Genomic DNA, 14,274 nt, shown 5'->3' on the forward strand with positions numbered 1-14,274 from the left:
TTCCTTTTCCTTTTCCTTTTCCTTTTCCTTTTCCTTTTCCTTTTCCTTTTCCTTTTCCTTTTCCTTTTCTTCGTTTTTTTTTCTTTTTTTTTAGTTTGGAATTTTCCCTGAAGTGCATTCAGGATGTTACCTCTCCTAAACATGTTGTGCCCATGGTTTTGGAATACATATGGAGTTCCATCTAGGCTTTCTCCTCCTGCTGTGCACACTATCCAGTGGGGATGTGGCCTGGAGCTTAGGCTGGTGGTTTTGGGGTTCAGTGTCCCTCTGCACGACCAGCACCTGCTGTCCCACTAACTCTGCATCTTCCAGCAGTGCTGTCCTTCTGCTGAGGTAGGGAGGGACAAGAGTGTCAGGAACATGGACTCACACTATGCTCAGCAGGATGACAAACTGGAAAATGCAAGGAAACCTTTCTGCTGACTGTGAAAGGAGGAAATGCTGTCACAGTGCCTGAGAGAAGGCAGGCAGGCAGGTAGGGAAGGGTCTTACAAACTTACAAACAGCCACAGCAGGCACAAATAGCCACAGCAGGTACCTGGGAGAATGTAAAATTAAAGTACAGAGGTGCGAATGGAGTTCTGGCATTTGTAGATCGGGATGGAGTTGTGCTAATGTCAGTCACTTGTCCTGTCCAGGTGCCTGAGTATCTTTGCAGAAAGAAGCCAAGAGCTCCCCTAAAGGTTGACCTGCAAGATGTGAAATCCCTGAGCTTTACCTGCTTATTCTCATCTGAAAACTTTTTCAGATATTAAAGGTTGTATTGTAATTTTGCATTTGGACATGCAAATATATGATATGTGACACAAGATTACCATGCTTTCTATGCCAAGTTAAAAAGGTTTTGCATTTTATTTTATAGCAGAAAATACTGAGAATATGCAGAATGTCTAAATTAAGATTTTGAGACAAACATCAGTGCTTGAGGTTTTCAAAGTTTTTAATACTGATGTAGCAAGAAACTTTTGCTTTAATACAGCATCATCGGGGGGTGAAGAAGCACACTCTTCTTCTGTCACTTGACTCCAGAGTCATATAAACAGGTTTTTGTCTGAGATGGGGATTTAACAGACAAAAGGTGCTAATGTATTTGACTAGCAAAGTTTAAATCTTTATGGTTGATAGGAGACTCCTTTAGTCTTTGTAATGAGGTCACATGTCATATGGTGATGTAATTTTAAAAGGACTGAAAGTCCACAGAGATAATACATTAGTGTGCCTTTGTAAGTTTGTCATTGTTTGGTCATCCCACTTACATAAACACATGTTAGCTAAGATTGATTGTACTTAAATACACAAGCCAAAATTCTGCAATTTCAAATTACTGTGTATCCTGAAATAAATTCACATTTAATCTCATGTCAATGATATCAACATACTTGTTTGTATCTCACGCAGAAGAAACAAACAATGTAACTAATGTGTTCAAGTTTCATATATTAAAGGTACAACTATGCAGTTTATTTTAAAGCTTTCTGAGAATCACCTTTTTATTCTTCAGCACACTTTGTTAGTCAAATATTTTGCAAAAAAGGGAAAAATAGGCAATTATTGAGATATTTTCTCTACAAAACTACAAAAGCCATTGCAGAAAATTCTTGCTAATAAGTAAGCTTTCAAGATATTTCTCTGCTCCATAATATCACTTCCTACAGAACTAGAGGACTGGTTACTGTTTTGCTGTCAGACACAGGCTCCTGAAACTGCTTGAGGCATGAGATTAAATGGTTGAGCCTAAGAAACAGTAAAATATTCTATCCATTTGCAAAACCTTTTACCAAAAAACCCAGCAATCACAGAGTAGTCATTGGCAAAAAGGAGGCAGGAGCCTTGTGCATGCTGCTGTCTGTTTTGGTACTGTGGTCTGCATATTGCTCTGACAGCGTGGCTGAGCAGATGTGGCTGGACCACCAGGTCTGATCTTTGAACTGGTAAAACAAAATTACTCCACACTATGGTGACAATTTTATGCTAACAAAACCATAGTTCTGTCAATATGAACTGCATCTACATTAGAGGCCTCTGCTGGCACATCTCTGCTGGGTAAAAATTACACCTCTAACCCAATTAACCTTTCAGGGAGAAGTCTTACAGCACACAGACTGCTGAGATAACTCACTGCTCTGTGCCTTTCATGCGCTGAAAGAAATAACCTCCAGGTTATCCACTCCGGGGACTGTCATTTCTGAAAGATGTCGGTCACCTGGGATCTTCACTCATGTATTTGTAATTCTAATTTTAAGGTACTCAGGCACTCTCTTGTCTCACAGCTTTAAGAAAAGGCAGCCTCAGATGTCCCATTATGTTTTATTGTGTAAACTATGGTCAAAATCTATCCTTATTTATTTTTAGGAATATTTCAAGTTACAGTGGTCTTTTGGTAGGAATATTTCAAGTTATGATGATATTTGCAAAACTGGATTCCTGGACAATGTGGCTGTCCATTCCTGCCTTTTGGTCAGCCCTTTTAAACAACCTTTCTTGTTTCTTAACATTAAGCTCTCACTAGGCTGCAAGCTGCTGTATATTTTATGCCTCTTGCTTTCTTAAACAGAAATGGCTAGCTGAAATGTCAGGCATTATTCAGAATGGAGAAATACCACACAGCTCAGTAGGAGAGGTTTTTTGTTTCTTTTGTTTCTTTTTTTACTCCTGCATCCAAACATGCTCCAGTAGCTAATTCCCTCAACTCATGAGGTAGTTTCAGGTGCAACTCTGCTGACCATCACTGATGAACATTTGTGCAAAATAAAGAGCTGCGAGGCTTGACTGGCTGATAGATTGGAAGGGGAAGGGTTTTTGAAGACCCACAGGTATCATGGGAATCACTAACTGCAAGCTATCTTCCCTAAACCTATGACTTGCAAAGTGGTCTTCCTCTGGAGAGAATAAATCCACATTTTTACTCCAGAAGGGGCTCCTTTTCTTCATAGGTGTTTAAGGCAATCATTTGAAGACTTTTTTTTTCCACTTTTCCCCTTTCTTGGGAGCTGAATCACATATAGACTGCAACAACAGGGCAAAGATGGGCTTTCCCTGTGCTCTGCAGGCAGACATTTTTCAGAGCTGGAATACTTAGAAGCCTCGTTCCCCATCAGCAGAAACCTGCAGAATATATTCTATAGGGGTGAAAACCCATTGTTTGGGTGGTACATCCTGAATCAGCTGCAGGACCTGGAGCAGAGAGAAGGCTTGTGGTGAGGAATGGCTCACACAGCAGTGGGACAGAGAAGAGCAGCATGTGAGGAGTCAAGGTGGGGACAGATAGGGCTGAGGGAAGTGGTGGCAAGTGCTGCTAAGCTCTGTCACCCACTCAGGCCACACTCTGCATGTGCCTGTGAGTGGCAGCTGTTGGCACAGCTCTCTCCATAGCTGGGCTTCAGATGAATCCAATCTCCAGGCTTGCCAGCAGGTCCTGCAGGCCAAGCTCACTTCTCAGGACTGGCAGGCTCCACAAGCTCTTCTGTTTATGAATAAGGGACACAGGCAGGATGATCTGTGTCAGAAAGGTTTGTTGTATTTTTTGAGTATTTTAGTTGCAATTTAGCAATCGTGGTTTCTGGGCTGGGGAGGGTTGGGGTGGTTAGGAAGTTTTCAACCCTTCCTCATGCATTTTATACACTTTTTCCCCTTTTGTCTGCCCTCGCTGCTCACATTACAAGCTCTCAGGGCCGGGGTTGCCTCTTATCCGTGTCTGTGTACGGCGCTCATTGCAGCCGAGCTCTGTGGAGGCCTTTGGATCCTGCTGTTACGCCTATAATAATTCATAGCGCCCAGGGCTACGCACAGCGAGCGCGTCGCTCGCTCATCCCCCGCGTCCCCGCGGATGCGCGCATCTCAGCGCACCCGCGGGAAACTTTTGCTTACAAAGGCACACCCAGCCGGTCCTGGGCGGCGGGGGCAGCGGCGCCCGGAGAGCACGGCCCCTTTAAATTCCAGCTGTGCGGCGGGGGGCAGCACCGCTGGCGGCGCGGCGCGGGGCTGGGGCCGGGGCCGCTGCCGTGCGCGGCGGCGGAGAGCAGCCGGCGGCCGGCGGCGGGGAGCGCGCAGCGCTGCGCCCGGGGAGGCAGCGGCTCCGGCGCCGCGGTGCCTCGCGGAGGCGGAGAGGATGAGGATGGCTTCTGGCTTTTTTTTTGCCTCCTCGCGACGATTTCCATAGTAACCCGATCGAGCGGTGCAATTTCGGAAACTGGGGTGGCTTTATTATTATTTTTTTCCCCCCGTTTTTTTCCCCCGCTTCATCCACCCGCTCCCCGAGGAGTGCCAGCCGACAGGTAAGGTGCCCCGAGCCCGCGGGGGTGTTTCCGCGCCGCCGAACTTGCCAGGGCGCCAGCGGCCAGGCGCGGGTCCTGCCCGCGGGGCTCGGCTGTGCGAGCCGGGGGAGCAGCCCGGGGCCGGGGCTGCGGGGGGGCCGCACGTCGGGGCGGGGTGCCGCGGGGCCGGGGAGCCCGGCGGGGGGTTACCCCCCGACGAGACCGCCGAGCTCTTTTTACCCTCTTTGTTTGCTTGTTCCCACAGAGGGTTTTATTCTTCCCTTTGTTTCTCCCTCCTTTTCTTCTCCCCCCCCCCCCATTGCTCCCCTGCCTGGGTTGTTTCCTTGATCATCTTTCCTTCCCCTTCCCTTTTGTGAGGGTGAGAAATAGCACGCACTTAACCTTAGAATCTGCGGCGGGCGAGGACACAGGCAGCCCGCTGCCCGGCCCCGGCGCGGTCGGTACCTGCCGCATCTCCGCTCGTCCCCTAGCCCTGGCCGTGCCCCCCGCCCGGAGCGCCCCGCAGCCCGCTGCAGCCTCCACCGGGGCGGGCGTCCGAGGGGAGAGGGGCAGAGCAGCCCAAAGCATCCCCAGCAGGGTGTCACGGTCTGGATCCCCCGAGGGGGGAGAAAGCACATCGTGGAAACCTGTGAGCAGGTTAGTCTAGAAGCTTCTCCCTCCATGACCTGCTCGTTGCCCACCTGCCTGGGCCCACCTGGAGAAGTTGGGGAGGGGGCACACATCTTGCCACTGCCTTGGCATTGGGTCGTCAAGGGTGCTGATGGCCCCGTGGGTCCTGAGCCAGCCAGCCCTGTTCCACAGCCTTCTCATGCAGCCATACACTGTCTCCCCTTCCTCGGTGGGCAGCATAAGGGAGGCCCGGGCAGGTTTGGGTTAGGTGTCGAGGACTTCAATTTCTATCATACTGGGTTGGCAGTGCCATTGCTATTGCCAGGTGGTAGTTGTTCACCAAGAAGGTCTCCAGTAAAACTTAACTGTTGCTTGCCATCTTCCCTAGCTCTCTGGGTTTTGTCCTGAAATGGTGATTTTGACTGTGACTATGCTTTTTGGGGTTTGTTTTTTTTTGGAGGGGGGCAGGAAGAGGGGGGTGTTTGTCATTTTTTATGTCACTTTGCACTGAGCACAATGAATAGATTAGTCTGCTCAAGGCTTTTTGTTTCTGTCATAAGTGATCAATAATCATCTGGTGGTAAAATGATCTTATTACAGAAAAAGCCAAAGTGCACGCTGAGAACAGCTGAAATACAAGGTCAATAACTCTTGGGTTATCAACAGTAAACCTGCTTTGCATATTTGAAGATGACGTATTTCTTTCAAAGTAAAGGCAACTTCAAGCTTTTGATGAGCTTTATTTTCAGTGTAAATAATAAGCATACAGTCAACACAGAAAACAAGCCCTGCTTCAGAGTAGGCTACTCAGCCTTAAACATCCCCGGACCTCGTTTAATCTTTCTCTTTAGTGAAGGTGGACAGGAATTGCAGTCCTCCTAGGTGAGAAGAGTTTTCATAGCTCCCAATACAAAGGTTGGTTTGTTCCCAGTGCCCAACAACTGCTACAGGCTTTCCAGACACAAAAGAAAGGCGTAGTCTGTGGCCTGAAGATCGTGCATGCTAAAAAGGCAGTCAGCTGGAGGGTATCACAGATCAACAACCAGCTCCGCCGCCGCCGCCTGGTAACTGGCTTCATTCCGGGAAATGTAACAGTTCAGTGAGACGAGTCATTTGTGCCGTGGTGCTGGTGGCTCAGAGAGACTGCCCTAACCTTGGGTCAAGCCTGGGGTATGAGGAGCCCGGGCTGCGAGACAGGGAGCCTGGACAGGAGGAAGCGCTGGGGGCAGGTGAGGCAACCTTTCCCGAGAAGGCTTTGGATTACAGCACCGAAGCAGGGGAATGAAATATGAAAAGGGAGCACGGCAGCTAATCGGCAGGGGAAGAGGTTATGCGGGGACTCGGAGACTAACATAAAAAGCTTGAAGTAATGAGTTTAATCTATGAAATCTGGTTCTTAAATTGTATGTGCTTGCCAATTAGCTAACCATTCTGCAAATCAGAATGGAATTCAGATCGTATCTTGGTAAATGTATTGACTCTGAAGTGCTGCAAGGAGAAAAAAATAATTCTCTCCTTTTTCCCCTACTGTGGGCTTTAAATATGAACAAAAATCAGATCTGAGAATTGAGGAACCTTTTAATATACTTACTTCCCTGAGTTCACGTTCTATCTAGCCTAGACTACCACAGTTAAAATCAAAAACTCCTATGGTAATATGACTTCAGGGGGCCAAATTCAGAGCAGTTGTAGGGCTTTTTACTGGTGAATATTGCCGTGCATTGTGAGGAGGGGTCACCATCAGTCACAGTATGGATTAAAGTGCAGGAGATGTGAGGCTGTACCTTGCAGGGAGAAAAGCACTTACAGTATGTTGAGGGAACCTACAGCCCTCTTGGGCTCCACTAATAAACACTTAAACATTATCTGTATCTAAAAAAGAGTTGCAGCATAACCTTTATTTCCCTGTATTAAAGAATGTATTCATGTATGTATTAGTTTATGTGTCATAACAGCTTTCAAAATGGCTGAAAGATATTGATTCAACTAAAAATACTGTGAGAGAATAGCTGAAATTAGTTTGAATTTTAGTTAAGAGAATTGTAAAAATAATGTCAGTTTTACATCATTGGACAGCTAGCTGTAGTAATTCATAGGAAATAACAGAATCTTTCATAAAGCTATTGTTTTACCCAGGCTTTACTGGTATGGACTTAGAAAAAGTAGACATGAGTCAATGCCAGAAATTGCCACCAAGATCAGCACCTTGGGCAAGAATGTTTACAGCTGTGTTTCAGAGTCTGGGAATGTTTGCTTTAGATGGCTGGCAGTACTGTGCTTCCTACTGCAGAGGATCAAAAATTCATTATGTTTTACTGGTAACACAGGGATATAATAATAGAGAGTTTCTCATTTTCTTAGAGAAGTGTTATCTAATTTGAGCTAAATTTTGCAGTTATGCTCCACATCGAGATGGATCAGAGGTGTATGGCTGGGAGATGAGTAGCTGGGTTTTTTAGCAGGGAATCTGACTTGCACTGATGTGTATGCATTTTTTGGTGCTAAGCCTCCTGTGGTATTGCCTGCACGTGCTGATGAAATAATCTGCCTGAGAGCGTTAGAATTTGTATGTAAGGAGCTGGTTTGTTTATATGTAGATCAGTTATTACTGCGAAGATAAATGTATGCATGGAAAATGGTTACTGCAGATGGATGCTGGCTTCTGAGAACTGGGTCTCTTTAAGATAAATTTCATGTATCACGTCGGAGAAATAAGCAAGATGGGGGCAAAACACTACTGCGTTTTTTATTACATTCTGCTTATGCCAATCAGTATAATATACATTGCAAGGACCTGATACTATGCTTGCCATGAAAAGACTTCGGATTTTGTCAGTGTTGAATCAGACTCTTACCCACATTCTCAGTGTTTGCCTGACAATCATTATAAGAAATGCTATGGTAAAATTTCCTTGCAGAAACATTTTTTTAAAAATGTAATATGTGTTGGTAATTGCTGTGTGTTTTGCTTGTACTCAGTACTCTACTTTTATGTTTCTTTTCTCCTTTGGAAAATGACTGCATACAAATAGCTCTTCTTGGGGTTTTTTTCCACTTCCCTATCTATATTTAGAATTGTGTCTATTTAATTGAGTGGCAAGTTTTCTTCTGTTAACCCAAAAAAGACAAATGGGATAATAGGAACATGAGTTGTCCTCTCTTCTCAACTGGACATCAACAGACCAGGATTCGGCTTTGAATCCCATCTCTTAGTATTCCCAAGGCTCACCAGTCCTTGTTCCATGTGCTTTCTGGATTTAGACTACCTTGAGGCATCACAGAAATCCTGTGCAGGACAGAAGCATTTAAAAAGTCAGTCCTGACAGACCTTGGTCCTCACTAGCTTCTTGGAGCTCTGGTGCACATGGTTGTCTGCATGCAAATCAGGTATCCTCTGGGGACAGTGCTGGGTGGTGCAAGTGCTACTGCTCCCTTCTATGTAACTGTATCAGGAAAATGCATGCAAAAAAGGCTTTTCCCAGGGATTTGTGTGAAATGGAGCCAGTGGATTTTGAGATCTGCTGAGCTTTGACTGTTAATTTTTGTGGATGAAGATGGTCAGCTCTCTCAGGAATGGACTGGTAAATCTCACTTACTGCAGTGATTGGTTTGCAGTGTTTGTGTATAAGTGGAGTCTAGGGAGCTAAAGTCAGGCTCACGTCTCCATAGAGCAAATGTATTCCCCATCCAGACACCTGTGTCAGGAGATTTATTTCAAATGAGACAGCGATGTCCTTCTAGACTAATTCCAAGAGACAGAAAGGAAATGTGAGCAAGAACAATGAGGTCACACCATTATATCTACTGATGACTTCTGATCTCCGATGACTTCCCATCTCCAAACTTAATTTAAATGATAATAATTGTATTCTGTTACATTACAATATAGTCATGACTCTTTGGTTTACTTGTACTGCAGCAGTGGGTGCTAAGCTCTAATTTGAAACAGAGGTGGTCCCAGTTGGTGCTTGAAGGGTGCCCACTGATATGATACCTTTTAGATGGAAACACTGCAAATAATTGAGAAGTAACTGAAAGCTGGTGAAGTAATAGTGTTAGTAAAGAAAGTTAATATTTATACTGAACTAGAAAAACATTTGCATAAAGTTAAAAAAAGCCTAAGCACTATTAGAAATTGTAAGAGAGAATGCTTGACTGAGAGCTGACAGAAATAGTAGCAGTTGTTGTTCCCCCAGATTTTAATCAATCTTCTGTCAGTGACAAATAGAAAACATGAATTTTTTTGATTATTCAGAACCATGTTCATGGACAAATAAAACATAATCCTGGGGCCCTTTTAAGTGGGATATCCTCCAGTGTTCTAGATAATTTAATTTGGAAGGAAAATATATCAATATTTTTTGTCATAAAAACAACAGGAGATATTTTTCATGTTAGTTTTATTACACATGTACCTTCTTCTTTGTGGAAAATGTGCTGCTTCTCTCTCTGTTACTGACATTTTCATTAGCAAGATGATAGATATTTCTTGAAACCAAATTTCACTGGTTTAGGTTTGGCAAGAAAAATCTTCCATAAGAAAGATGCTACAATCTCTAAATGAGGCATTAATTAAGTTTACAGTTACAAATATGAAATTATGGTGCAATTACCTTTTTCAGGAGTCATTATTGTATTAAGGATTCTGTTTTGTTTATATTTGTCTTTTTTCACAGTGATGTCAATTACCTCTTACAGTTAAATGTTACTTTTCCTCCAATGTGTATGTAACATTCAACTTTTTTTGGCCAGTTTGTTTACTTCCACCTTGTTTTTAAATAGATTTCCTTGTCTGCGTTTGTTTTGTAAAATGTCAAGTTAATTGGAAAACCAATCCTAGGTAACATGGCAACTTGGAAGAGCATGTCAAAACCAAAATTGTTTAATGGTTTGTTATTAACAGTTCTATTTACTGCAGATGAATGGGTTTTATGGTAAAACTCCAGCTGTACTATAAAACTTTCATCTTTAGACTATGTCCTAATGTGTTGTTATTAAGCCTTAAAAATCAATAAAGCAGGGGGAAGTACATTAAATTGGCAAAAGTTCAAATAACTTTCAGAAACCGGCAGTTAAAAATTGTTGATGGAACAGCTGATGAATTTGCAGAAGAACCTAAGATGATAAGAGTTGCTGTGATCTATTTAAAACCATTGCAAATTCATGCAGCATTGCTCTTCTGGAAGTAGCAAATCCACATATTCTTACAAAAAGTCTTTGACTCACAACAAAGCTGATTAGTCATCCAAGCCACCAAAATAGTTAAAGAAAAAGTCAATATATCTTGGAATATACACTGGAGAATTGATGCAGTTATTTGAAAGCATTTCAGCCTTCATAAGACTCTGAGTTACACTATGAACTATCAGGCAATATGAGACTCCAATAAAATTGCTATTATTTAATTGTGAAGCTCTAGCTGCATGTCACAGACACAAACTCCTGTAGAACTCATATGTTTTGGGGCATGACTTCTTTAAGATATATCTGAGGAAACTGAAAAATATCATTCTGAAGAATATAAGAAGGGGGTAACTTTGCGTGTAGGAATTGCCTCAGTAGGATTAAGTAAAAGTGAAAGAAAGTGAAGTGTGGTACATCTGCATTGATGCACAGAGCATTTTTGAAGGGCTTGTTTTGGGATGCAGGCTGGTTATTAAGAGAGAGGCAGACACACCAGTTTTAACGAAAAAACCTAGGAGTGATTTAGTCTGGAGCAGTAATAACTGAATGAGGCTGTTACTTTGGAGGGTCTGGGAGGAATTTGTTTGTCTTCTGTGGCTAGAAAACACTGTTTATGTAACCTGTTGTCCTTTCTCTTGAGTATCAAAGCAGTCCAGTGGTTCTGTGTCACCATGATGCAGAGGTAATCAAAGCAAACCTTCAGAGACTGTCACAACATTGTCATTATTTTGGCAGAGCATTGGAGGTAATTTCAGCAAAGAGGCAAAGAAGCTCTGCATTGATAAGCAGGTTTCAGTCTGGACAGCTGAGTAGAAATAAACAGTCCCAAGCGGGCAGATCCCAGTTTAAAACCACCCTGCTGAGATTTTTGTTGTTAGCAGAATACAGTGCCCAGATCATGAATTACTTCTAAATAAAAGCAATATTTGTTTAGTGTTTTTTTTTCTGCCTCCCTCTGTCCAACATTAATCCTCCTAGAATCTGTGCAAAGGCACATGAGAGGGAGATGATTTGAGACAGCGAACACAGCTTCACCAAGGGCAAGTCCTGTTTGACCAGCTGAGTGACCTTGTATGATTGAGTGACTGCATCTGTGGACAAAGGAAGGGCTACAGGTGTCACTTACATGGACTTCTGTAAAGACTTTGGTACAGTTGCTCACAACATCCTTCTCTCTAAATTGAAGAGAGATGGATTCAATGAATTGTCTGTAAGGTGGATGAGGAATCAGTTGGATGGTCACATCCAGAGCATAGTGGTCAGCAGGTCAGTATCCAAGTGGAGATCAGTGACAAGTGGTGTCCCTCAGGGGTCTGTACTGGGACCAGCAATGATTAATATCTTCAGTGACAGAGACAGTGGGATCAAGTGCACCCTCAGCAAGTTTGCAGAGAACACCAAGCTGAGTGGTGCAGGTGACACAACCAAGGGATGGGATTCTGTCCAGAGGGACTGGACAAGCTGGAGAAATGAGCCCATGGGCACATCATGAGGCTCAACAAGGCCAAGTGCAAGGTGCTGCACCTGGGTTGGGACAGTATTAATAGAGACTGGGGGATGGAGGAATTGAGAGCAGCCCTGCTGAGAAGGAATCAGGGATACCAGCAGATGAAAAGCTGGAGATAACTAGGAAGACAACCACATTCTTGGCTGCAACAAAAGCAGCATGGCCAGCAGGCTGAGGGAGGTGATTCTGCCCCTCTACTCTGTGGTCAGGCCCCACATGGATTGCTGCATCCACCATTGGAATTCCCAACATAAGAAGGACATAGACCTGCTGGAGGGGGTCTTCAGGAGGGCCATGAGGTGATCAGAGAGATGAAAACGTATGAAAACAGACTGAGAGAGGTGGGGCTGTCAGCCTGGAGAAGAAAAGGCTTCACAGAGACCTTATTGTGGCTTTTCAGTACTTAAAGTGGCCTACAAGAAAGAAGGAAACATACTTTTTAGCAGGGCCTGTGTGATAAGACAAGGGGTTTAAACTAAAAGAGGATACACTTGGGTTTTTTATGATGATGGTGGTAAACACTGGAACAGGTTGCTCAGAAAGGTGGTAGATTTCCCATCCCTAGAAAGTGCCCAGCACGTGCTGAACTGAAAAGACATTTTAGTTAGTTTTAAATAACTAGCTAAAAGGTGTTGAAAGAAAGGACTTCTGTAACAAGTTACAATAAGTGAAGTACAAGAAATGTACATGCCTATACAATTAAGTAGTTTCTCACCACATTTTATCAATAAACAGATAAAGGCAAAATGTCAGTCCACATCACTTAGCTTTTGCTGGGAAATGGCAAAGTGTTGTGGGAGTCTTGAATGGGATGGTGGCACTAAAAAAGATGCAAGTGAGAGGTTGAGCTTAACATAGACACATTATTAGCTTGGATGACAGTGTGCTAATAACATCTAAGTCTAGATTTTCTATAGTGCCTTTTAAATGATGCTTGTGTCCTTGCGATTATTTTGTTATGTGTAGCTGCTCATTTTCATGGAGTCAATTTTTAAACACTGACTTCTACACTGAGTCAGTTTTGACTAAAGCTCTGTAATTTGTTTTTTAAAGGTCTATTACATGAGAAACAAAACATGTATTTCTCTTATTTACAATAGGTTGGCTGTAAGATAATTTTCTGTGATCTCATCCATAGAGAAATCAATTAAGAATTCTTGCTACTTACTAACCTGTTCCCTTGCTATTCATTTTGTATGCTTTGATAGAAAATTAAAATAAAATATCTTTGATTTATATTTTCATTTGGGGGGAATTTACAAATATCTACTTTGTAAGAGGACTTAGTGGATCTATACCAATTACTGTATCTTTCCCTTACATATCATATTGCAAATACTTTGCATTATGGGTAAAACCCGAAACTCCTTTAGTTATCTCGTGGTTGTCAAGTAACCAATTTGGGGACAATTGGCTGACTGCCTGGAAAGCACTATCATATTCTGTGGCCATTTGGGGCATTTCCTTGGTTTGTTTTTTCATTTTTTCTTTATTGTTTGTAATCTGCCTTAGAAAGGTAGGCAGCCATACTGGTTACAACACTGAATAACTGATGGCTTACATGTTGAGCAGCAAAGTAGTTAACAGCTTTCAATCTGTGCAAAGCAAAATCAGTTTCCCTAGTTATTAAGGATCATTGCAAGCCTTTGCTAGCATCAATGACATGATTAAAGACCAGATCTAGACCAGGTGTGGGTCCATGAAATTCCCAAGTGTACAAATTTACAGGCACTTTTAAAAACATTTATAATGATACAACTGAAGGCTGTTGTTGGCAATGTGCTCCTCCCTAGCTTACTCATCCTCTGCTCATGCTGATGAAAACTTCAGTGCAATAACTTCATGGCACATAATTCAATGATGTTAAAATAGGATAATTTATTCTCTTCCCTCTCACATTTTATTTCTTTCTATTAAATAAATTTCAAGCTCGGAAGTAACAAGGGAGTTGAGTTCGTGACCTGAATATAGCTGAGATTTACCTGCAGATTGCTTCCAGTCCCATCACATGCTCCTTCTGTTTTCAAACTGCTGTTCTCTCTGGTAATATCATGTTAGTTTTTCATGCAGAGATTTTTAGGCTGTGAATTCCAATAATTTTCATTTTATGATGATCACTCAATGCGTGCAAGTCAAGTGATTTATTCCAGCCATTTGGTGGCAGAGATTCTTGGGTACCTGGACTGCAAGCAGTACATTTTGCCAGAAGCAGACACTTCTGATGTTCCAACACACATATTTTGTGATCTTCACATAATCAGAGCCACAGAACTGGTATGTCCTTCCTTGAAGAATGAGATGGGTAAGTAAGGTTTTCCTCAGGAGGGAGATGGAGGTGGCCTCCAGAGGTCCAACACACTGTCCCTTACAGAGAGAGTGGTCCCAGACTGACATAACAATGGCTTCAGCATCATCTCTTAGCTCAGCTTCTTTCTCTTGCAGGACCTGGACTACCTGGCAGTTTCTCTGTAGCCCCAGTGGGAGAGTTACACATGAAGTAATGCTAAATGAAGCTTGGTGTTAGGTTACTTCCTGCTGCTTCATTGTTGCACTGGCACACAGGATTTCCAGTATATGCCGGTCAAGGCTAGCCTAAGTTTAATCCAGTTATTTAAAATGCATATGCACTGCTGATAAAGTTAGCACTATAGATCCTAAAGTTAATTTTCTGAAAATGTGTAGCACATTTTGAGAAGAAAA

The 14,274-nt window shown here is 43.0% G+C and overlaps 1 protein-coding gene across 2 annotated transcripts in view; it reads left to right on the plus strand.

The window, feature by feature from the left end:
* The first annotated feature begins 4,039 nt into the window (after nucleotides 1–4,039).
* The window catches only part of NAV3 (neuron navigator 3), a 508,081-nt gene continuing 497,846 nt past the window's right edge, over nucleotides 4,040–14,274 (plus strand). For both annotated transcript variants that reach the window (XM_085045498.1, XM_085045490.1), the window contains exon 1: nucleotides 4,040–4,274. The gene's annotated coding sequence lies outside the window, so the exon portion shown is untranslated. The remainder of the gene's footprint in view (nucleotides 4,275–14,274) is intronic.

The sequence above is a fragment of the Lichenostomus cassidix genome, chromosome 1Aa (assembly GCF_008360975.1).
Source record: "Lichenostomus cassidix isolate B80296 chromosome 1Aa, HeHo_3.0, whole genome shotgun sequence".
Classification (NCBI taxonomy): domain Eukaryota; kingdom Metazoa; phylum Chordata; class Aves; order Passeriformes; family Meliphagidae; genus Lichenostomus; species Lichenostomus cassidix.